Below are 27,321 nucleotides of genomic sequence, written 5' to 3' on the forward strand. Positions count from 1 at the left end.
TTCTCTATCCTGTGCACCACCAACCAAACGTAAAAAGGTATTAAACTTTTCAAATGTCGTACAAGCAATCAAACAACCCACTGTTATGCATTTATCTATGTAATACTGACCCTAAAAAACTAAGCCTAACCACTCCTGGTCTTTAGAAGCAGTGGGCAAAAGTCTAAAAGCAGACTCTGTCTGCTTTTGCCATAAGGACCCCTCTTCCCTTTTCTTGCACCTTCTTAACCGTATCATCAGATGAAGCATAATGCACCAAAGTCCCTTCACCATTTAGGTAATCATTTACAGATACTCCCTCAGAGTATGCCATGGTAGAAATAAAAAAAAAAACAGATTTGCTTTGTTCCCAGCTTTTTCAATGCCACCAAGGAACAGGTAATTCCCTCTAACTCTCCTGATCTAGCCTATCCCTACCTGTTCTTCCACTCCCCCCCTTAAACCTAAGTCCGAGCAGACTTGCCTTAGACAAGTGACAGCTTGCTGCAACCTGGCTAGCTAGCCATTTTTATCATGCAGTAAACTAGTATTTATAGCCTATTACATGTTAACCATTCACTGCCTCATATTCCCTGAACATGACGATGGATCTGATGAGGCAGGTCTCTGTTCTGAGCAAATGTCTCTCCATATTACTTTTACCCATCTTAAAATTCCATTACAGTCTGACCTTTTTACTTTAGCTTTAGCCCTTGCACTCAAATCACTCTGAAGATTTGTTTTTGACTCTGCAGAGCTTCAGTTCCTTATCCAGGATAATTAAGGTTCACCCCATTATACAAGTATACTTCATACTTCTGGAATCATAAATTTTATTGCATTTCTTTTACATTTGTAATAAAGATACTCACCAAATAGAGAAGAAAAGAAAGGTTCATAAGAGAGTAAATCCTCAAACCCAGCAGTCCAGTCTATTTTTGGCTTTTAGTTATATAAAAAAAAAATTCAGTCAGCCTACAGCTAAGTCTCAGATCAAACAACTGTAAGAAATCAGTAATTAAATCCATAAGTAAACTAAGCCAGTATTAACCATGCTAAACAAGGGTGTGTGGCTTAAATACAACGTTCTTCTCACTACTGCCATTGTGTACTGACCGAAAATGCATTTTTTTTTTCATTTAATAGGCTTAAACTGGTAAGTCAGCATTTTCTAACTATACGAAGAAAGAATAAAAAGTGCATACGAAGCATTGAATCTTAATAGCAATCCATGGAGTGGAACACTTTCTGTAGTGCGTAGGCATTTTATAGTAAGAAACACAATGCAAAAATGAAAGCTAGAATGTCATACAAAGAGAAATATGATAGAACATGATTTAAAAGAGAGAAAAAAATTAAGAATTACAACTGTGATCTCTTATGGGAATTTCAAGACTTGCAGTATTAGAGACAAGACTAAAGGAAACAAGAAACATACTCCTGTGTAAGCAAACCATAAAGATGAGCCTCCTAAGTGAAGTTTGATTTGCAAGTCAGTTTCAGACTTTGTATTGTTTACTGAGTTAAATGTATTAACACTTTAGAGCTTGCTATCATCTATATATGATTTTATCATATTGTTAATTTCATTACTATACCAAGTAGTACTAAGAAATCTCCTTTCTTAGAGGGAAACAGTGATATAAAGCCATAGTGTTATCTCCCTGTGGGAGTACTTAAGGAGCATAAATTAGTTCTGAAACCTGTTACTGCCAGGGGACTCTTCCTTCTAAATGTGATTGGTAGTCCTTCCCGCCAGCTTCTTGTCTGTCCTATAATGACTTGTTATTATTATTACTGTTGCTATTTATTATAATACTGTTGCAAAGAAGGAATCATTTTATGGAAGCACAGATGACCTTTCATTAATTTGCTGTTATTGTTTTTTAATATAAGTCACAACTCGCAGATTATTTTACAAGAATGGTGTTATGTGCAAATAAACCATTTTGTTTCTAAAACTGCTTCTGGCTGTATCATACATACATATTTTATAAAATGTTTTAGTATGTTACTCAGCAGACTTCACATACAGATAAAAATGCATATATTTTCCTGTTGTATTTTTCATGATGTGACGTGTTCTGTGGAACTAAAAGACATTAAAAAATCTATATGAATTACCAGAAATAAAACAATTGCATTTTCCTTTGGTTTATAATTATCGCATTCCATTATCTACATTTTTTTCTGAGTATTGTAGTCAGTTTATACACCAGTGCAGAATATGCAGTAATAGTAAATGCTGTGGCATAAGGCTTCTGCACAGGTTGCTGACTTTCTATTCCCCAAGTATCAGCTGCCTGAGTCATAAGACACAGAAGAACAGAATGCCAGTGTTTGTTTTCCATAGGAAATCGCATTTGCTGCAGTTTCTAAGTGTATGCCAACAGTGATTCCTTTGTTTTGGGACATTTCTGACTTATTTGTGTTTGTGTGACCTAGGAGTTGGTACATATAATTTTGGGGTCAAAGGGTGTTCATATGTCACATTGGAGGTATAGTGCCCCCCCCCAAAAAAAAAAATGCTTACAATGTCAGTTCCCACCTTTTTTTTCAGTAATTTGTTTTCATCATTCTTAGGTTTTAGTCACTTGAGGTTTAGTAGTAGAGTGCATATTGTTACAAATTTTTTGAAACCCACTCAGGAACATACTCTTGTCCACTCTTTGCTCTCAATAAATATACGAGATGCATATGATGATATACAAGAAGCAGACATACAGCTACTCACTTTGAGTGTAACTCGCAAGATAATTGTTGAAACCGTCTTTAAAAGGGGCTCCCTATCACAAATGTGAGCCCCAGTACTGTTGAGTGCTGACATGTTGAAAAGCAAACTAAAATGTCAACATAACGACAATGAATTCTATAATTCATGGATATATTCTTCAAATATTTTTACCTCCACTAATATGTAGTCACTGTGAGATTGCTGTACATTCTAGTAGGGTTAATATTCTGAGATACTGGAGTCTCAAAGTCAGTAAACAGTCATATTTGCACTTGTAGCTCTGCAGTTGTTAGAACTGCAATTACAATCCTGAAATATTCAACCAGCAAGCTGTTTTTTTTTTAAGTGCTTTATGGTTAAGGAAGGTACTTTTTCCAAAATATCTCCATGATAGCTTCCCACCACCAATGTGGCTAATTAAGTGAGGCATCATTTCTGACAACAGCTGCCTCATACAATACAGTTTGTTAAAAATGCATACTTGTATCTTCCTAACCGTTAGGCACGAGCATGTCACAACACATGCCTTATCCTTTAAGCAAGGCCATTTCAGTTTCCCATGTTGTGTGATGCTCAAATCTGTAAAGCTGTTCCAGGACTTTGGGGGGGGGGGGGCATCATGACCAAACAAAGCATTTTTTCTTGTCAGTATTCCAAAACTGAATGTAAATCTGTTTTTATTACTGTGGGAAAAAGTGATAATTCTCATTTTACATCTTTGGTCTAACCTAATAGTTCAGCATGTTGTATATGTGCTTGCTTCCATAAATGCACTGTGCACTGCCTTGAGTGTTTTTTCCACTGAATACTCTTTCCACTATGCCATGCTGACCATCAGCCAGCCAATTGGAGTTGTTCTTTCATCATTTGCATCACAAGGTTCAACATACCTCCCCAGGCCAGAGACTACTCCCAGCCAAGAATAGGAAAACATTTAACTGTACTGGGATCAAAGAGTCACAACATTTAACTTTAGTCAGTAAATTAATTCTCAGCAAGGCTGTTTGTTTTTCTTTGCTTATCCTACCTCCTATTACCAGACAGCATCATGAAACAGTGGAACTGCCACAGTACTGGCCACTAATACAGATGCACTTCTGTTCATGCAGTAAACCCTAAATGCTGCACTCATTATGTGGTGGGTGTCTGCCCCTGGTCCTGTGTGCTGCCATGCTGTAACGTTCAGTGTCTAGTTTGGCAGTACTGCAATGGGTTAGGCTGCCTTTCCTTGAGGATGGATTAACTAGTGTGAGCACCCCATTTTCCCCAGCTAAGTCGTCCAACACATGGGCTACTATTCAAAGTCTCCCCTTTAGGGCTTTATCCCTTGGTGCCATGAAGTCAGATCCAGTAAAACTGACTAAAAAACTAAAATGAGTTATAGTGTTATAACTCTATACTAAAGTGGGTTTCTCATCTAATAATGTCTGTCTATGATGGATATACATTGGTCTTTCAAAGAAAAAACAACAAAACTGAAATTTGTGAGTAGAAATGTTTGAAGAGTTATTTCCATAAATTCACAGTGGGAGAACAATTGTTTTCTAAGTGGAAAGGTTTGTCTCTAACATCCTCACATAGTTGACAATATCCGTTGCAGCCTTAATTGCTATCAGTTTCAAGGTCACCAAATCCCTGCAACAATGGTGAAGTAACTTCAGCATATCATTGGTTTGCACAACCCACCATGATGTCATGTGATTCATTAGTTTTCTGTTACTGGCTTTGCTGACCCCACCACCATGCATGTCTTCCTGTGCAGAAGCAGACCTCTGCACCCCTTTAACTGCAAACAAATTCAAGGTTACTGTATCTCAGGGAGATGTATGAGCTGATTTTTGAATAGCAGTGCTTTATACATTCGGCTGAGATGAACTAAGAACCTTCAGAAGGGTCTCAGCTTCCTGTACATTGATCTCTTTTCATTCAGGATAGCTTGAAAAGACAAAAGCTGTGCACCCAAGATCATTAAAATACTGTGTATTTACTAAGCAGAAAGTTTATTAATCATTTATCTGACTAATTACTGAAATTAATTGCTAAGTTGTCTTAATATTGTTTTAGGAGCGCACAATCATAGGAAAAAATGTACAAATGAACTGTACAAGTTCTGAATAAAACATGCTATATGCTATGATTCTTATTGAACTGTGTGTTGTGTTAAGCTGTGTCTTATACTAAGTTGGTGTGCATATGTACTCTATCTTGGATCCATATAGTATGGAAACATGGATTTATATAGATCCAGCACTCTAGGCATCACACCGTCCTTTCTGACAAATGAAGAGTATTAGCAGAATGCAAAAAGTATCTTGTAAACCACTGCTGGAATATTGTCATAATGCCTGGGATCTAACTTTCCATTCCTGATATCTTGCTGGGGGAAGGGGTCCATGGAAAAGGAAAACAGAACGTGCTTCCAGGGGAATGGGGACTTGATAGTTGCAGAGTGAGAGAGGAATGGGGGCAAAATATGTTTAAAAATGCTGCAGCCATTTGTCAAAGTTTTCTAATTCAAATGTATTCTTCATTCCGTAAATACAACTTCAAGTGTGCCACGTGCAAAGAATAGGTGATCAGGTTTTTACTGTCACTGCTGTTGGCCTGAAATTGTTTGTAAAGCTGCTAAATCATCATTTTGGCTTTTTGCACAATCTCAGTCTTTTTTTATCATATGTGTCACATCATTTCTGACCTCAAATAGGCAGTTTAATATGGAAACAACATGTAAAAATCTGACTTTTATGTCCTCAAGAAAGTAGCATAATTAAGCAACTCACTAATGCTAGATACATGGAAAATAAAAAGCTTAAGTCCTGACAACAGTTGGTCTTTTATGTGTGCTGTCATAGGTGACTCGATTCCTACCTCAGCTAGAAAATGTGACTCAAGACTGGAATTCTAAATTTAAGCATAAACACTTTTTAAGTTTCTTTTCAAGATAGCATTCGAATGTAGTATAGTTAACAGATGGACGCTAACAGGAAGAATAGAATGTTGGCTGAAACACTTTCCAGAGACAGCCTAAGAGGTATGAAGTCATCGTAAATTTATTGTAACTCATGGGGGACATACCACCACAGTAATTAATGTTATCACCATATTGCACTCTTTGTTCCCATAAATTACATCCCTCTAATGCTGTCAGACTGTATCTCATTCCTATGATGACGCTATGGGAATCCTCCAACCACAGTGTCTGTTGGGTAAGTAGAGAGTAGAACTAAATTACCAGGTCTTTCTTCAGTATCACACATTTGCATGCACACTCACAGAAGCAAATCCAATTATAAATAAATCCAGTTATAGATAAAATGAATACAGTGCTAGGACTTAGAGGCCTGTCATGTAGTTTACATGAAAGTGGGAGCACTTTACAATGATGCATAGGTAATAGGTATATGCAGCATGTCCCATACAGGGAGACATAAGCAATATATGAAAAAATGTTGCCAGTATACATCCTGCAGTTATGAATGTATCAGAATTAACCATGTTTGTTGCAAAGACTGTATACATAATAGACATGTTACATTTTTTTCCTTCATGTGTAACAGAATCCATTAAACTTTTCTTAGCAAATTTTGCTTATAACCTTTTGGAGATTTTCAAAAATTATGAGCATTCTACTAGCAAAAAAAAAATGTGTGTGTGTGTGTGTGTGTGTGTGTGTGTGTGTGTGTGTGTGTAGATATATATATATATATATATATATATATATATATATATATATATGTATGTATATATGGGTTCCGGACATTTGGCTGGGCATACTTACGCAAAAGTGCTTTTCACCGAAGAAGCACGTTCGCATAAGTATGCCTGTTGCCGAGGCTGTACTACTGTGTGGGTAAGGGAATTTTCCCTTTTCCCTTTTCCCTACTGTAGTGTGGTCTTGGAGGGAAAATATTAAAATGGGGGGTGTGGGGGGCACAGCCCCCTACTAAAATGGTGGTGCTGTGGTAGCGTTGTCACCTCACAGTAAGACGTTGTGCTGTTCGATTCTCAGCTAGAGCGTCTTCTGTGTGGAGACATGCGTAAATGGGCGTACCTTCGTTGAAGGTTGTGCGTCAGGGCCGGCAACTCGGCACGTAAAACTCTACTGCCAATCATTAGTAGACTGGAGTTCCGCTGTGGCAACCCCTAACCGGGAAAAGCCGAAAGACACAACAAAAAAAAGTGTTTTTTTTTTTTAAACACGCTTTACCGAAAGCGCTTTTTCGATAAAAAGGGACTTTGTTTCAACCTTGTTGGTCTGTCCCCTTTAACAAATGGAAATAAATGACTATGAAAAGGGAACTAAATTTGTGGAACAGGTCAGTTTCATGAGGGCAGGATTCACCTGCTAAAGGTTGCTTCTCTGCCTAGTTGGAACAGGTCAGTCTAGGGGAGAGTGTAGGATTCATTTGCTGAAGGCTGCTTCTCTGTGTTGTCACAGGTCAATCTCAGGGGCAGGTAGGATTAATTTGCTAAGGCTGCTTCTCTGTCTTGTTGGAACTGGTCATTACTGTTGCACTGTGTTTTAGCTTTGTGATCACTGGCAAAGGCTGTAAGATGTGCTGTTAGGGGAGCAGTAGTGGTGGTGGGTATACAGATGTAACCATCTCTGTGGCAAACACTATTGTTACCACATGTGACAGATTTGTGATAAGTCACTGTATGGCTGGGCATTAAAAAATGTACCTAACTATGAAAGCACACAGGACCAACTCCTCACCTCCTGCTGTCCATAGAGGAAGTGAATCGGCTTTTGTGCATTCTACAGTACCCAACCAAGTCAGACAGCCAAACCGCCCTAGGTCTAACATAAAAGCAAGCTATCACAGTATATTCTAAATTGTATGGAATAAATACACTGTAAAAAACACATTTTCTTAGATCTATAATGAAATATTCACATTTCACTATCTTTTTAATGCTGCAATTTACAACTTTCCACGTGGAAGCTAAATAAGGTACCCAGAATGGGTGAAAAACTCCTTTTGATTTAATTTGGATTGCTTGCTGCATCTCACAGCAGTATAAATACCAGAACAGCGCAGGTCTGGTTATAATTGCAGAACACACTGCTGATGAGCCAGCAGGCGCTGATGGTTTATGGATTGTACACCCTACAGGAGCACACTACAGTCGACATGTAGTCTCTCTTTGCATTACCAAAACAGTACTAACTAACCATTCTATTATCCTTAGTTATACTCCATTGGCATTGACCATGTACCATAGTCACACTTCAGATTAAGTTTCTGTTTTGTGATTTAGCTAAGCCCTGCCTATGCTGTTAAATCTGTTGGTTTAAACTGGATAAATGGGTAATGGACTGGCAGTTTTTTAAATAAAAAGCAAAACTCCTGTATCACACATTCCCTAAACCTCCCTTAACTAATGTAATTGATGTCCCTATACCCTTTAGCTAGCATGACTAATGCCCCTTCTACCCCCTTAACTAATTTGACTAATGACCCTTATAACCCTTAACTAATAGTTTTAAGATGTCAAACCTTCAGATTAACTTTAGGTCTCAGCCAAATGGATTTAACAAAAATAATAACAGTTTACTAAACACATCCCACTTACCTGAATATGTTTGCTGTAGCAGCCACAAGTAATATTAGATTTGTATTCTAAACTGTATAATCTCTAGAATGGCACCTTTTGCCACATTCTAAATGCAAAATGCGTTACTTAACTGTCTTGCTGATTATTGAATGATAACACAAAATACTATCATAAATGATAATACTTAATGTATATTAGAACAGTATCATTGTACATACATGTATGTTATGCTTATAGGACATGAACTACAGCAAGAGAGCATTATGTGACTGTGGCATGGGCGTAGGTGTGGGGTAGTGTACATATATGTAAATGAACTGGCAGCAGTTCTTGGCAAATTTGTTCATTGGCCTGATTTTGTCAAAAGCATGTCAAAGAAGAAACGGTTCAGTTTGGCACTTTTCTAAATTATACTTATCACAACTGATGCATGATGTGGAGTTACCGTATAGTAAGCAGTTTAGCCAATTTTAGGTTTCTGATAAAGCCATAGGATATATATTTATTCTATAATGCAAAATAATCCACATTATCCTGACTTTGTCAGCATCATCAAAAAATGTTTCCTCACCTTCATCACGCCATCAAAATATATCTTCACATTGTCTGTTGGATACAATATAACAACAAGAATGTAGAAGCATACACTAATATATAGTTGCGTGGAGTGCACAGAACAAAAAAGATGTTCCCACCTGTAATTACTAATGTTAAACTAGTTACTACAGATGAAAAAAATGCATACAAATTATCCACAGGAAAAAAAAAATGAATAGGCAGTTCTACAAAACATGCGTTTAGGACTTCTGGGATGAGCGCTGCACTGATAACACAGGAAGACAAATGTTCAAGGTCCAGCAATAATTTTGACAAGAAAAAAAAACAGATATGGGGGCATTTTAATATGTTTCCAAAGCGTTAGGTTTTTTTGTTAAATTAGGAAATGATATCGTCCACGACTTGTTCAGGTGGAAAACAAAGACGTGTACTCAACAATCCAACAAAAGGCAAGCCACTCAAATGAGGAATGTAGAGCAGTAATCCACACCTTAGCATAAGACAATCTTTACTCCATGGTTTCAACCAATACAGCACATAAGAGGAAGGGATTATAAAAGTAGGCTTGAGCAAAAGGAGAATGAATGGCAACTGAGGTTAAAGGCAGATCGCCATCCAGGCTTAAGTGAAGCCATTAATATTAACCGTTTTCTAAAATACAGGAATTGAGTTACTAGCTATGTTTAACTATTTTATTGGAGCAAGTTTTTCATTGGTTGAACATAGGTTTAAAAATGTAAATGTTTTACAATGGATTGTTTCTGATGGTCTAATGCTGTATTGGACGGAAGCATCAAATAAAGATGGTCACGCAAAGCTGTGGATTATTGCTCTACGTTCCTCATTCGAATGGCACATTGGATCATGTTAAATAATTAAAAAAAAGAGAAGAGCCCTCACAAGGATAAGCAAATTAGTCTAACAAAGTACAAATGCGCTACTGAAGCATGCGTCATTTCTTCAGTGTTATTAAGTCGTCTTATAGCAACCCCATGAACTGCCGCCAGCCTGAACGATTACTAGGGAAGTAGAGAGTGGAATTCGATTGCCAGGCTTTTCTTTTATAACACACACACACAAACCGTAAATGTACCTGCAGAGAATTTAGAATCTGCCTACTACATGCTTTTGGGATGTGTAAGGAAACTAGACTATCCAGAGAATCTACACCTGAATATAGGGGCTGACTCCCCACAAAAAGGCACACTAACTGAAAACTGAGATCATCTTCTGTGATGCAGGAAAATCAAATAACTTCTTTAACAATTACCCTCTAGCAAAATTTAACTTATTTTTGCCACCTGTGGAGGATATCATATGTACAACTCAAGAACATGGCATCCAGTTTCAGTTTTCTAATTAAGCAGTATAATATTTTACTACAGAAAGATAAAGACCTGGAAAACAGGAAGACATAAATTAAGAATTCATGAGATCCCTGGAGAAATGAGGGAATCTGACTTAATATATTTTCTTTCTTTCTTTATAGTTTTCCTTCATTTTCCATCTTGTACAGGTATACTTTTAATTACGGAATATAACATTGACTGACTCCCAAACTAACTGTGCCCCCACAAAACCCAAAACAGTTATTGTCACATCAGTGTCTTTCCAAAATAAATAACTAGTTTGATATTCTACATTGGCTATCAGGAATATATCTTACAAAGGCTGGTAGTTTACATTTCTTATTGACCACTCCATCAGGGTACAGACTCAGATAAAGAGTACAATGAACTTTTAAAAGCATTGAAAGTTAAACATGCCATATCAGCAGTTTTGTTTCCTGTAGAGCTGAGAACTTTAATATGTCAAATGAGCAGTTATATTTGGTGCAGACTTGAGAACTTTTTCTGCCAGCCTTGGAGTTAAGTATTTAAAAAAGAAATAGGGAGGCATGACTTTCTTTATGAATGGAATGTCGCTTGCAGCAGTGATCAGTAAATATAGTGCATCATACCTGCAATAACAATTACTGGGCTGGCTACCAATTATTTTTTGTTGTAGTAATCAATACTTCTCTCTTTATGAGATAATTACTGCAGGCAGAATAAACTTGTGCCATCTATTAGTTCTAGAAGAAGGATCACTACCTGCAATAGCTGTTAGAACCTGTTATTTGCTCTGGCTTTGTCAGAAGCAAGTGAGTTTCACATAAAGCACAAGGAAGGCTTTCCAGGTAACTAAGTTTTTGAAGGCGATATTTTAACAGCTGCTGTACTGTTATAGGGAGACAGCAAGCCCTCATGAAACTAGTAATGTTCACTCTTTAAGTTAAATAATGGGTCAGAAGCCTTCTTAAAAATGATGTGTGCTTATTAGCCGACTATGGTAGACAGCTGAACTTCACTTCACTGGTGCTCGTAAAAGGCTAATGAAACAGTTCCCTAATATGCCATGCAATTTTAATTAGCAGGGTTTCATTTCTGCTGTTGTAAAGCTGCTAGAAAACAACTTGTCAGTGCAATTTCTACACCAACATAGCACTACCCTTTAATATTTCATTGGTTTCCATGGATACAAAGATTGATAGATGCAAGAGTAGGTATTCAGATTTGTTTTCTAGCCCTCATTTTTTCCTAGCATTAGCCAATCTATCCTTCCTTGAGAAAGGGATACACATTAAGGGTGGGTATTGGTAAGACATTGATGGTCAGGGATACACATTGAGGGTGGGTATTGGTAAGGCATTGATGGTCACGTGACAAAACTGCCTTGAAAGTTTTATGAATCTTGTGAAAGTATATGCTGGAGCTAGTCCAAAGGGGATGCCTAAGTTGGGTTCAGTAGACCTGCTGTATAAGAAGAGGGCCTAGAAGCAGCTGAGGGTTTAATGTGGGTAGCCAAAAATGTAAAAGAAAAAAAAAAAATTCATCATTGAAAATTTCACATCTGCATCTTCTGTAAAGCTATACTTTTTTTAGATGGACTGGGATGGGTCCCTATTATTTTAACGAACGCTGTTTAGTCAAACGTCATTACGCGAAATGGCAAAATACCGAAAGCATGGAACAGCGAATCATTGGGCTGTTTTTGGGACTTTGCCAGTTCCTCCACTGTGGTGCGATTTTAGAGTTGGTATATTTAAGTGGGGGTGGGGACAAAGCTCCCCACTTTATTTTGTGTTTTGATTTTTTTTTTTTTTTTTAACGGATCAGCAATTTTTTTCCCCTGGGAAAAAAATCTGTGATCTGTGTGTTCGACATTTTGGATTTTTGGGGATTGTGGGGCGATTATATAGCATTTGCTTATATAATATAGACCTGCCTGGGACCACTCTTAGGTTATGTAGATGACCTCAGTAATTCTTATCCATCGTCAAAATAATATCTTGACAGTAACAAGGGTTAACAAGTCCATGCATTACTCAGTCCATTACATCAGGTACTCCTCTTAGTTATTTAAGTGAGGTGTCTGATTAGATCCCTATGATGAACTTCTTAATTCACGTTAATAAAACAGCAACCAGAACCCCATCCCTGCTTACTACCTGCTACCAAGATGACTATTTACTTGCCAGGTCAGCATTTGTTGGATAAACAGTTTCTAATTCCACCGTTTTAACATGCCATTCATGGTATTTTAGCTACCTCTGCAAGTAACGTTCACAACTTGCAACCATCTTTAAGAAGAGCATGGCATTTTGTAATTGGTGCTTCAGAAAAGGAGCACAACTGTACCACAATCGGGTGGATATCCATTCATATCTGAGCTAAATTTTTAATTAGTGCCCTAATTTATAAACTACTCAGTGTGAGCATCTGTACATCTACACATCTGATCCTAAGAATGAAACATATGCTAGGGCACTTGAATTATTAGACCTTGATCTTCAGTAGAAATACCTCATCACTTCTTAGCTTGTAACTCCAAAACATTCTTTGTTGCTGGCCATAGGATTTCAAATTATTTTCTTCCACAATTAGAGAACTACCAACTTACAGGATGCTTAGGATAAAATTCAAAAGCCTTGCCTCAGCTATGAAGGAGCCACAGATGTGAATATATGATTGTCTATAATGTAACAATTAATTGTATTGACTGTAAGTGGAACTTCACACAGTTCCAGATTTGTATCCTACAGAATCTGGTGAGAGGCACTGTCATTACAAATAAATCCAAATACTCCATCAAATTGCCAGTGGATCTGAATGCATGATAGGCCGCAAACACTGGAATGCATGGAGTGCTGTTACCACAATGGAACCGGGTTTCTGTAATTACACAAATGCTGATGTCTTTGAGGGTAAGGAAGGCATCAAGCTCGGAGATTTTGTTGTTTAGACTGGCATTCAACAGGGTTACCTTAATGTTATCCACATGTTTGCTAACTTGGAATGTCCATCAGGTGAACTCTTCTTAAAAAAAAAGACACCATACGAGTATCAAACGTTTTACAGGATGTGAAAACCAGTTTAGGTAAAAGACACAAGCCATACCTGGCAAACCATCTGTTGACCACTTTATGTCTTGCAGGCACACACTGGATCCTCATAGGATGACACCAACTTACTAGCCAATTATAGAATCCATTTTTTTCTATCATGGGGTTTAGCCATTATCTGTGGTGATGGCAGAATATTGTTCAGTACCATGGCCTTACCCTCTTTGAAAACATGAACAGAGAGCTGAACAATGTGTCTCTGCATCTCCCACCAATGTGGAATTCCTAGATCATTTATTCCCACATGGGCAACTACAAGGCCATAACTGTCTCTGGGGTAGTGCAAGGATCTATGGGCCCTAATAATGTCCCTAATCCTTGCACCATAGAGGCAAATGTCACCCTGTCTTTGCTAACCCATAACTGATGTGTCTGTATATCATACAATGGAGTTACCAATGACTAAAACATTGCTGGGATGTTCTGCAGGCTTATTGGACCTTAAGAACACAGGACTGCAGTATAGTTGACTCCCAGTAACAGCAGATGTGTGTGTTGTATTAGCATCTATGTTATGTGTCTGAGGTAAGCAACAGGATGGCTGGGTGACTCAGGCAAGAATTTATTTACTACCTCAGCAGATGCAGGAGTAATAGTTTGGTGCTGTACTAATGTAGTGTTGTTGTGGTTTGGTTCAATGACAGTCGTTCATAGGTTAATACTAGGCTAGCTGCCCTTTTGGAGAATTTTAAGACTAGCTAATTGATTCCCTTAAAGCTAAGAATCAAACCCTGTACCTTGTATGTATAAGGCAAATACTTTAACCATTATGCCAACCTCCAACCCTGTGGGTAGAGTGAATAGACTAGCCTCCGGTTTAGAGGAGTAGCAAGTTCTATTAGACTTTATGTCGTTCAGAAATGCATGCTAATGCAAAATCTGCTATTCCAGCAATTTTTTAAGTATATAAGAGCAATAGTTTAAATCTGTCCTTGAAATGAGGTATTTGTCTCTCATTCATTTTTGGATCTGTCCCTGATTCTTGCTCAAACTGTAGTGTGTCTGAAGTTATGACAGACCTATGGAAGCTTGCCAGCATATATGGTAATGTAGTACTGTGAGCCCTCTGCTTTGCAAACTGGGGACACTCAAAACACCATATTTTAATCTGAACTGTGCTTATATAGCACAGTCTCAGTACATGTGCCACCATTGTACTGCCATACCTTGTACTACTTGCATGACAGACTTGTATCTGCCATGCAAGCAGCATTATGGCTAACATGCAGATGCTGTGTGGACATAGGTACATCTGGCAACAGTTATTCTCAGCAGTTATGTGACAAGCATGGCAGTCAGATTACATCAACAGGCAGCAAGGTTACTTTACACTGAATACTTGTGAAGTGCATTACGTGACCTTGGCACAATGGGTATCCCTAACACTAGTGGCATCAGATCAATGTCAGTTAATGTAGGGAATACTCCAGCCCACCATATACTGTCATATGGGGAGTGGAGACAGGATTTAGTATGGGGTAGCACTGCAGATAGGCCCGCCTTCCCTACACTTTTCCTGACATTTTGAAATGCACCCCATAATCTGTACTTCAATCAAGACTATTTATTAGCACAGCCTGATATATCAGCAAAGTTATCGCCACTCTATTGACTAAATCATATTTACGTTAAATGAATTGAAGAAAATATTCTGTAATATTGTTTTGTAATGATATATGCCACTTTGGGTTTTATCATGCTATTCATCTAAAATGTGCATCTAAGTAGTAACAGTTAAAAATTGTCACTTCCTTTTCATTTACAAAACTGAATGTGATATTTTATACATCTGTTATTAACACCTGCTATCACATTCATCATAGCCCTGACTCCATACTTGGAAAATATGGTTCATTTATTGTGTGCAGTTTTATGATGGAAAATAAGATTTCTAATGCCAGTCTTCCCTTTTAGTCAATGCATTAAAAATGAAAAGTGGTCCATGTCAATGCCTGTTTAATAAATATGTGATCTAGCCAGCATTTATTGCCTTTATTTAATGAAAAAGTTACTCTGCTCTGAATCTCAACAGATATTGTTTCAACTTCATCCTGTTCTCACATACAAGTCAATGCATCTCTGATTTCCATCACTTTACTGTTGATATTCATGTCTGTAAATAATCACTTTATTGCCCATGTGACCTGGCATTTGCCATGACAATTTAAGCTGTCCCTATGGTACTCTAATAAATACCTGTACCATATGTGCTTGTTTCCCCTGTACGTTTAAGGTATCCCAGGAACATTCAGCATTCATATTTTATTTAAACAGGTATCAATAAATATCAGCTTTGTCTTTATACAGTACTGTAATAATTAATGATTTAGTCATTCATTCAGTGATGAATGTAGTTTTCTTAGCTCTCTTTGGGAACTGATGAGTTGTTCATTCAGTGAATATTGTATTTTCTTGGTTTACTTTGAAAACAACAGCATGCTGGTGAATATACATGTTCTATTAACTCATACCATTAGTATTAATTTTATGGTCAGAAAACGTATGCTCATTGATGAAAATGATCGAAAATAACCAATGTGTTAACAAATATAAGTAAGACTGAAAACAGCATTTATAATTTCATCAGAAATCCACAACTGCTTTGTACAGTCAGGAAATGTTCTTCTAGTATAGTTAACTTATGACTAGGAAATGGGAAAACTGTATTTTTCTTGCATTTTAATACACATTACAATCCAAGCACTACTTACGAGTAATATCAAATACAAAATTCCTAATCACTTAAGTCATTCCTGCAACCTTTCCTTTTACATCACGATTTGTTATTAGTTTGTGTATTTTCTAAACTGTTCAGAATAATTCTGGAGCCTTTCTCCATGGTCCTTCCCTGAAAATGGGTTCTGTCCCAGTAAGACACTCCTGGTAAACAAATGTTAAATAAAATAAATTCACATCTTTTATTTTGCACCACCCCATATCTAGATAACTGCAAATAGTGTTAGTTCGGTTCCATTACGTAAGGACAAAATTATTATTTGGTGGGCCGGTACTCATTAGATGTTGTCATCTGCCTCATGACGTAAGGAATGTTCAGTTGAAGCAAACCTCATTCACTACAGCTGCCTTTGCTGTGTCTAGATGTTTTTGATACTTTCCTGGCTGCATTTAAATGCTTCATTTGACACACTTTCTTTAAGTTTAAGAGTTTTCATAAGATGCTTGAGAGAAGATTTACAACAATTGGGCATGACTGTCAAAGAAGGTATGATAATGGTTCCAAATCAAGAGCGGTGAAGACCGTTAAAAGAGACATCCTGACTCCATGTAAAAATGGGGAAACGATGATTGGTGATTTATCTAAAATGTATACAGTTATTCCATATAATCCAGTTCTGGACTAGAAGCTGTTTTACCAGTATGCCTTAGCGGATGTGAATGGCCAAACACGTAAATTAAAAGTTTAATAAATCCATCCATTCATCTATCCACAACTCATTTTTCCCATTTTTGCACATGGGCTGGAGTGACAACAACAGTCACAGTCATCTACTGCCAAGGTTCACACTACCAAATCAGCCCCAGAAAAGAGACGGTGAAATATAATGTAAAAAAATACATCCAGTTACCTAAAGAAGTAAACTATCAGCCTATACCATGAATAATATTGTGGGTATGACTCACAGATCTGGTGGTAGGCAGTGCACCAAATCACTGCACAGAGAAATTAAGAGAAAAGGCCAATTCCCAGGTGAAAGAGATATGCATATTGCGTGTTTCTATATACCAAGCAAGCGGCACCTATGCAGAGTTCCACAGCCTGAGTAAGAGTAGCAATGTCATCTAGAGGTCACTCTACTGCGAAAGTTATGTTACTTTGCATCTGCGAATAGGGAGAAATAACAAGGAGTGTACTGAAAGGGTAGGGAAGCAAACCTTTTGATTCCTCAAACACCCCTAACACCCCACAGCTTCTTGCATAAAATTGTATCTGTGTCCATGATGTCTCTCATATAAAACTGCCACTGTTGTTCTAACACAACAGTACCCCATTCATAGACGCACACACACACAGAGGCTCATATGCATGCCCTTAGAGACATGGGCACACATTTACACACACACACACACACACACACACGCACACACACACACACACACACACACACACACACACACACACACACACACACACACACACACACACACACACACACACACACGCATGCATGCCCTTAGACATGGGTACACACACACACACACACACACACCCTTAGACACATGTGCGCATACAGACACACACACACACTCACACACACTCTCTTAGAAACATGTGCATACCCTTACACATATACACACACACACATGTGCACACCCTTAGAGACTTGTGTACAGACTTGCATATGTACGCGCACACACACACACACACACACACACACACACACACACACACACACACACACACACACACACACACACACACTTATTCACTCATATCAGACATATGTTAGTTGTTTCCAGTATGCTCTTATATAAAGTTATCAGTGCTAATTGTAACAATGGTACATACATGATGCTAAATTGTGAACTACTACAGATAAGCTCTGAATCAGTAAATTTTCAAAGGGAAAAAAGCTACTGCCTTGTGGTAGAAGGCAACACCACCTTCTACTATAGATTTTTAATTAAAGGTGACCTTTCTTTAGGGAGTTTCGAACAGTTGTCCAGGTAACATTTAAAGACTGCTAATATGCAGGACACTGTACTTTACTGACATCATGAGTAATGGAAAATGAAGAGTGTACAGTTTGCTCCCATTTACCTGCGTAGAGGCAGTATGACAGTATTGGTTGTCCTACATCTTGAATGGCCAGGTGTACACTTCCACATCAGTCTTATATAATTGCAGAAGTAGAGTAAACTACAGTAACCTAATGGAACATTCTGAGAGAAAAAATGGAAATTGAAGGCAATACAGGAAACAAAGACCTGTAAAAATGGGTCTAGAGGGAAGGAACAAGGCACGGGGATGAAACAGTTCAATGAAAAGGCAGGATGTTCTTCGTGTGTCACTGTAGCAGTCATAAGATTTGGGTTATCCCTGCCAGGATTGCCCTCGGCCGGCCCGAATACCAGAGGCTTAATATTTCCATGTCGGTTGCTGTCGCTTTAGGACTTATGTCAGGTTGTCAGTAGTATAAAGTAAGGCAGCCGACGCCATTACATCAGTCTTTCTTTCCGTGGAGCTGAAGCAGAAGGAGATCGCACGAGTGGCAGTCAGCCGCTACCTGAGTTTTGTCTATTGATTTGAAGCTGAAGTCTTCTGAAGCTAAGTACTCCGTTGGGGATCCTTTCTTCTCGCACTAACCGATGTCAGAAAAAGTTAACAATCGTCTTGCCTGTGGAAAGCAAATACCACACCAAGACTTTCATTCTTACTGAGTCACTTGTTTAGGCTCAGACCATGACATCCCCCGCTGTCGCTTCTGTGCTTTGTTCAATGACAGAACTATCCATCGTTGGGCCCTTATTGTAGCTAGATATTTTTGCTTATAGTCCTCGAACTCCGACATGGCTTCGGTAAGCCATCCGATAGCAGATCTTCTGAAAAAAATGTAAAGATAAAGACAGAGACAGACTGCACAGGTCCATACCTACCAGTGACACTCCTGTTAAGTTAGTCATCAGTTCTCCGGTCCTCAGTGAGGCACTTTTGCAGCCCCTGATGCCCATTTCTGTGAATTCGCAGGCTGCTACAGAAACACTTTTGGAGTCCGGTATTCCAGAAAACTCTTCTTCGACTAAGGATCCTACGGTTGTCTCTACCTTGGATAGGTCCAGAGCCATTGAGCAGGCACTGGCTTCCGAGGAAGTCCTTCACACTACCAATTCTCGACACAAACCGACATCTTCTTTCGCGACTACCGTTCTTTTGAAAATTACCAAGTTTCTTAGGCCCAGAGTACGAACCACACCCAAGAAATCGACGACCCAATCTCAGGCACCTGCTTTCTTGCCTCAGTCTCAAATGCTTAAAATGGAGGAAGACCTTATCATGCTGATCAGGGGAAGCCAAGCTACCCTCTCCAAAAGGAAAAGAGATCTGTCCCCTGTAGTTTTGTCTGAACAAGAGTCAGATGACTCTGATGCATCTGAATATGAAGACATGCAACCCCTCTCTACTTATGAGGATATTGATGCAGAGGATTCCATCCCTTCTGCCTCTCCCCCACAGGATTTTTCCTTTGGGGAAACCCTTCATACCTTAAGGGAGCATTTCCAATGGGAGAGTCAGGACTACCCTCAGTCTAAAAAGAGACTCAGGGAATTCTAAGATCTTCCACAGCACAGACCCTGGCCTTCCCCCCAGTCCTGGATTTTGTGGAGGATGTTTTCCTGGAATCCAGCTTGACTCCTGACACCCTCCCTCCTGCACCCAGAAAACCAGACAGGGACTATAGAGTCCCTGACTCACACAAATTTCTTTTGAAATATCCTGCTGCTGACCCCAAGGTCATTTTTCAAGGGCCTAAAGGGATTAAAGCAACCTCTGCTAAGAATCCCACCCCCTCAGATAGGCATTCCCGAGCACTATACATATGGGGTAAAAAAGTATACACCTCAGCTACTCTTGCTATCAGGACACTACATTGTCAGTTCCATATGCTAAAATTTCAGCAACATACCCTGGAACTCCTCAAACAAAAAATGCCTTCCTTTCCTGCTTCTGCAGAATCTAAAGAGTTAATGCATTCTGCAAGTCAAATAACTAAACACACCTTGTGCTGTGGTTTTGATGCCCTAGAAGCTTCTTGCAGGGCAGCAGTCACCAGATCTGTCATTAGAAGGCACTCATGGCTTAAGGAACAGCCATTGCCAAGCCATGTCAAATCTAAATTGTCGGATGCCCCCTTGCACAAAGTTAACTTTTTTGGCACTAAGGCAGAAGAGGTCTTAAAAAAAGATGGAAGAAAAAGCAAAATTTATGCAATCAGTTAAGGATTTCTTACAGGTCCAGCCACCCAGGTTCAGCAGGTATTGTCCCACCAAGCACTGGTCCTGTTCCCACTAAGCCAGTTCAGCCCAGACCCTGGGGAACCAGAACCCCCAGACAGCAGCCACGGGGAATGCAGACATCTAAGCAGTGGACTACCTGCACTTCAAAACCAGGGAGTTCTAAGCCACCCCCTTTTGATAAGAACACACAATGACTCACCTCTCCCACCCCCTCCCTCTGCCCACCTTCACTTACCCCTAAGAGGAAAACTCTCCTTTCACACAAGCACCTGTGCCACTATTACCAACGACCGCTGGGTTCTCAACATAGTGTCCCAGGGATACATATTTTCTTTCCACACCCTTCCTACCCCAAAAGTGTTCCCAGATCTACCTCCAAACCAGTGGGCAGAGGTGCAAAAGCAAGCCCTTTCCCTGCTCTCTATGAGGGCAGTAGAGCACGTTCCTGCAGAACAGATAGGTCAAGGTTTCTACTCCAGACTTTTTCTGGTACCAAGAAAAGAGGGCACCCCATCCTCAATCTAGCCTTTCTAAACACCTTCCCGGTGATCCCAAAATTCAAAATGCTCACCCTCCAGCAGCTGCTTCCCATGCTCTCCAAGGATGCTGTGCTAGTCAACCTAGATCTAAAAGAGGCCTACTTCCATATTCCTATCAGAAAATCATGCAGGAAATATACCCGTTTCAGGGCAGGATCTCAGCACTTTCAGTTCTCTGAGCTTCACTTTGACTTATCCACTGCTCCCAGTGTTTTCACAAAATGTCTGGCTCCAGCCATTTTCTTTTACAAACAAAGGAATATCCAGATTTACCCATACTTAGAAGACTGACTAATTCAGGCAGACAGCCAGGAAAAAAAACTACTCAAGCACCTGGCCTTTGTAAAGTCCCTACTAACCTCCCTAGGGTACACAATCAACAAAAATAAATCCAAACTGGTGCCCACCCAAAGGATTATATTCCTGGGAACAAGCCTGGACACAGCATCCCAGATGACATTCCTTACACCAGAAAAGCAAAATTTCCTGACAGCCTACTTCTCTCAATTAGCCACCAGATCCCAGCTATCTGCAAGAAGATCCTGCAAGCTCTGGGGTTCATGGCATCTTGCATACTACTCATTCCATATGCCAGACTGCATATGAGGAAACTTCAATGGTACCTAAAAAGCCTTTGGTGTCAACACTCTCAAGACCTGCAGACTCTTATCCCTATAATTCCTTGCCTTAGAAAAGATTTTCTTTTGTGTGCAACAGCATGCTCCCACAGCAAGGGACTATGTTTCTCACCACACCCTGTTTCCCAGACCCTCACCACAGATGCATCAGACTATGCCTGGGGTACACACCTGGATAGCAGGTGCATAGAGGGGCAATGGAGCCCACAGAAAATCCCTCTGCACATCAAACAAAAAGAGATGATGGCTGTCCAGCATGCCTTGATAGCTTTCAAGCCCCTTCTCTCCCAGGGGCTCACCTGATCAAAACAGACAACACCACTGTAATGTGGTATATCAACAAGCAGGGACAGACTCACTCTTTCCCTCTGTGCAGGCTGGCCATGACCCTTTGGCACACAGCCTCTGCCATGCAACTACACCTGTTAGCACAATTCCTACCAGGTTTTCTCAACTCTCTGGCAGACCAATTAAGCAGAAATCGTCTGGACCCATACGAGTGGAAGCTCAACAGGAGAACCTTCACCTTAGTAACTCAGAAATGGGGCACCCTGAAGGTTGACCTTTTTGCCTCCCACATCAACCATCAGATCAGAAAATTCTTCACCAGGGAGCATCACTGCATGGCTTGGAAAGTGGATGCCCTGTCCTTCCCCTCAGTCACTCTATTGGTCTATGCTTTTCCTCCACTACCTCTCATCCCCAGGGTACTGCTCAAAATAAAGGAGGAAAAACCAAGGACAATTCTTATAGCTCCAGACTGGCCTCATCAGCACTGGTACCCCTTGCTGTGCAACCTGTCCCCACTGCCACTATGGCATCTTCCTCAGATTCCAAACCTCCTGACCCATACGGAAGGGGAATTCATGCATCCCCAATTGCAGGCACTCACTTTGGCAGCTTGGCGTATTCCCTAACCCCAGATCAATCTGCCAACCTCAGTAAACAGGTTCTAGATGTTATACATGAGGCCAGATGCCCTAGCACTAGAAAGTCTTATGCTGACAAATGGAAAAGGTTCTGCACCTGGATCCAGGCTAAGGGAGCCAATATGGCACAGCCCTCCCTCCCTCTTATCATAGATTACTTAGCTGACCTACTACACAGTGGCCTCTCCTTTTCCTCTATTAAAATTCATGTCTCTGCTATATCTGTTCATTTTTCCATTGAGCAGCCCCTTTCCTCACACCGCTTGATCAAACAGTTCCTAAGAGGGGCTAGCAACTTGAGGCAACCCAGAAAAGCACCAACCCCAGCTTGGGACCTTACTTTGTGTTGGAAAAGCTTACCCTGCCCCCTTTTGAACCAGCTTTTTCTGCAGAGATAACATTTATCTCCTGGAAGACAGCTTTCCTTCTGGCCATAACTTCAGCCAGAAGAGTCTCCAAGCTGCAAGCACTCATGACTGTGGAACCCTTCATCATCTTCCATTCTGACAGGGTATCCCTCAGGACTAACCCACCCTTCATGCCCAAGGTGGTGTCCAGTGTGGCTCTCAACCAATCCATTCATTTGCCCACCTTTTTTCCTAATCCCCAGAACAAGGCAGAAAGAATCCTGCACTCTCTAGATGTGCACAGACAGCTCAGATTCTATCTAGACAGGACTAAATCCTTCAGAAAGTCTGATCAGTTGCTGGTTAGCTTTGCTACAGGGGCAGAAGGCAAAGCCATCTCCAAACCATTTTCAAATGAATAGCACACTGCATCCATTTCTGCTACAAACAACACAGAAAGCCTCCTGACATGGGGAGTCAGGACTCACTCCACCAGAGCAGCCTCCTCCTCTGCAGCTTTCCTCAGAGGAGTCCTCACCAGGGACATCCTGGAGGCTGCCACCTGGACATCTGTTTACACTTTTACCAAACATTACCACCTGCCTCTCTTCTCCAAATCCAGGACAGGGTTTGCCTCCGCAGTCTTGGAGGCATCCTAGCCAGCCCCTAGTTTCCTTGACTGTCTCCACCCATTTCCTCAGCTTTGGGAAACAACCCAAATGTGATGTCTGCAATGGTGAAACACAAAGAACATAGTACAGTTGTGTACACTTACCATAAATGTAGATGTTCGAGTGTATTCACTGTTGCAGTCCTGGTTTCCCTCCCTCCATCCCCCTTTTTTCTTCTCTTGCCTTACAAGGGACATATTGGTATTTACTTTCTACTGGTGGGATTCTTCCACCAGAACCTGGCTCCTACTTGGGGGCTTCTGACAGGTTAGGGCAAGAAAAACTGATGTAATGGCATTGGCTGCCTTACTTTATACTACTGATGACCTGACATCAGTCCTGAAGCGACAGCAACCGACGCAGAAATACTAAGCCTCTGGTATTTGGGCCGGCCGAGGGCTACCCTGGCAGGGATAACCCAAATGTGTTGACTGCAACAGTGAATACACTCGAACATCTGCATTTATGGTAAGTGTACACAACTGTACTTTGTATAGGCAGGCAATCATAGGAAAGGGCATAGCGTAAGTTAACAAAAAAAAAAAAACAATGAAGCTAGAAAAACAAAAATAAAGGTAGTAAGAAAGGCAAATGCAAACCTGGAGAAATAACTATCAAAAGGAATAAGGACAGGGAAGGAAGGATTCTTTAGTTATGTGGTGGAAGAAAGAAGATCAAGTCAGTGATGCAACAATCACTGAACGGATGAAGTGAAAACAGGGAAAGGCAAAAATCTTCAGTTAATTCTTCAATTCAATAAGGAAAGCAAAAACTGCATGGGTGACAACTTTTAGAGTAAGTAGTAAATTAAATGTAACTGCATTAGTTTTGTGATGTCTGTGGAAGTTTATGCATTTTCTCATTTTCCAATATTCGGTCCATTAGTAAATTGGAGAATATGTCTGCAGAGGTGTAGCTAGGGTGGATCAAAAGGTACAAAGTAAAAACCCCATACTGGAAATATATAACAAAAGGACACTCAATACAGTTAACTGAAGATATTAAAACAAATATCTTATTATTGATAAAATATACATCCTTTACACAATACTAGAAAGTTTTTAATTGGAAATGCTTGCACAGAGCATTCTTAACCCCAGACAGAATCAGTAAAATTAGTTCTTCCATAAAAGGAATATGATGGAGATGTGAGCAAGTACACAATTCAGACTGGAACCACATTTTCTTTGATTGTGTTAAAATTAAGCCATTTTGGAATGATATTAATGACTTTCCACAAGCTTTATTTAATGGATCATTTTATTTAACTAAAACTCTTGTATTAATAAATGTGAACGAAGGTCCTCATTTAAATAGGTCAAACATACATCTAGTATGTACTATACTTGCAATTTCAAGGAAGTGTATAACAAGAAGATGGAATACAAACACAATACTGACTTTGGAAGACTTCTACAGCCTACTGAAGACCACAGCATTATTGGAAATTAAAATTAAAGAACTAAGAATGTATCCAAAGCCATTTATCAACAACCCTTGGGGAAAAGTCTTATCGTTGATTGACAGTATACAATAATTGATCAGACACTCTGATAATGGACTGGACATACTTATAAAGTAACTGTATACATTAAGATCTGTTATAGTGTCAGGCTAATGTAAATAGTGTACATAGATATTTAAGATGTTATGTATAAATACTATGGAATTCATTCAAATGTATTTGAAAAATAAAAACAATTTTGAGAAAAAAGAAGGTACAAAGTATTAGTGGATGCAATCTGCAGATCCTGATCAGCCTTTAGTGGTTTACCAGCTCTTGAAAAGGAATGTCAGTACTGTAATTCTGGCCAGAACTGAAGCACTGTAGCACTCCATGTCTTCAGTGTCTTGTATAAATTGTACAAATGTATCAAGCTTTTTCTCTGCTCCCCAAGCTAATATGAGGGGGCACAAGATTGTGGGAGGGCACCGGGGTGCAGGAATAGCTATCTACAGCTCTTTGTGTATGCTTATTTACTATTTACATAGAAACATACAGGCAGTTTAGATGTGTACTATTGACGTTGTGACACATTTTTGGATTGTGAGGAGAAATTCATGTATTTGAATTTGTAGGGCTTTCCTTGTTATAGAGTTGCATTCAGCCATAAATTTATCATCATTTAAAGAAATTATTGTGAATTCTTAAAGGGGTTGAAGCTATTATTTTATTTCTTATTTAGGTATTTATTTATGTTTATAAAGTGTGGTAGTCATCATATTAATCAATAAAACCTATGTCAACAAGACAGTTTTCATCAATCATTCTCAAACCAATACTACTATACAGGTTGTCTCCCACACTAAATAACTAGGAGATATCATCAAGGAAAACCTGACATTCGACCTTCACATCCACAATAATATCCAAAAAACAAACTACAAACTAGGCATCCTCTGCCAACAAAAATATTATCTTAACTGCCCTTCTAAGCATACTCTCGCCTTAACTTTTCTCTTGTATGGTGCTCCTCTCCTCACCAGTATCCATTCCACCCTAAAAACCAAGCTTGAGTCATGTTTCAACAAGGTAGCCAAGTTTGCAACCAATGCAAAATACTCTTCCCATCATCGCATTGCCTTAAAATCACTTAACTGACTCAAACTTCCACATCATCTAACCTAGCTACACCCAATCACAGCCCACAAAATCATTTGCAAACCTTCTGACTGCCCAGCCCTCTCTTCCATCTTAACATACTACCACCCAAATAGGCCAATTAGATCTGAAAATCCACTTGTCCTGCAAGTAGACAAACCTAAACTCCCAACTGGCAACATGCTTTATTCCTTCTTTATTGCCAGGCTTTGGAACTCTCTCCCAATAGCTATCAGAACCTCCAGTAATGTCTCTTCCTTCAAAATATCTAAGCGGCAATACCTCTCCATCTTATGGCAATACACGTCTCAATTCTTGTCCATCCATAACTTGACTGCCTACACTCTAGGTTTGTTCATACCATAATTTACATCCTTACTGCTTCAAACTTTCTTTTATCACTATAGCAACGTTGTAGCATGGAGATTTACAAGTATACGGAAGGCATAAGACAATGCTGGTAATAGATAGGCAGATGTTGCCTTTTTTTTCAATGGGTATTTTGAGGTACTGTTTTATTCAGTATAATGTTTCAAATTTTTGATGTGGCTTTTTGATTACTTCTTGTACATGCAGATAAAGTTGTAGGTTTTCATCTTTAGTTAATACTTGGCAGCTTAGAATATGCAACCCTTTAAATCTATGTGTTGTGTGAGGAACTGAGTTTTAAGAGAAGTTTGGCATCCAAGTTAGATTTAGGGGTAGAGAGAATCAGTTCATTTTTTTATTTATTTGTTTGTTTTAGGACTTAACTAAAGTTGGGAGCTGTTTAGTTAAACTTCAGTGGAAGAGAAGGATTCTTCGGTAGCTGTTTGGAGTTTATGCAGATTGTCAGTTATGCAAGTGAGAGCTGAGTCATCTGCATATTGAATGTAGGGGTGCATGCATGGAAGCTTTGTGGAGGTGATTTATGAGCCTATTAAATAGTAGGGGTCCTAAGATAGATCCTTGAGGTACCCCAACAGCAATGGGAAGAAAGGAAGACAAGAGTGTTTTTCTTTTGCAAAGAATGTCACAGCACTTGTAGTTAAAAAACAATATATATTCATTATAAGACAAACTGTTTAGTAATCATTTAAATCTACAACTGACATCTGTCTTCTAACTATTCCACTGAGAGGGCTGTCTATTTTCTGGTACTATGATCTGCTCCCATATCTCCTCAGCTGAAGGGTTTTCACTTTTGAGGGAAGACATCCTTAATGGGCACCTCAGTGCATGCTCTGGCACTTAGTAGCAGTAAGATAGCCAGGACAGGGCAAGGGGCCAACTGCCCTGGTACAAAGTGTAGTGGGGATGCGATTGGCTGATCCCAATTGCTCTGTAATGCATACTGGCTTTTAAAA

General features: G+C 39.5%; 1 protein-coding gene across 7 annotated transcripts in view; it reads left to right on the forward strand.

Moving 5' to 3' along the window:
• Positions 1 to 27,321, forward strand: part of FGF13 (fibroblast growth factor 13) — a 2,301,951-nt gene that overhangs the window by 2,224,814 nt on the left and 49,816 nt on the right. The gene's annotated exons all lie outside the window — the stretch shown is intronic.

The sequence above is a fragment of the Protopterus annectens genome, chromosome 15.part0 (genome assembly GCF_019279795.1).
Source record: "Protopterus annectens isolate FY-2018-M chromosome 15.part0, PAN1.0, whole genome shotgun sequence".
Classification (NCBI taxonomy): domain Eukaryota; kingdom Metazoa; phylum Chordata; order Ceratodontiformes; family Protopteridae; genus Protopterus; species Protopterus annectens.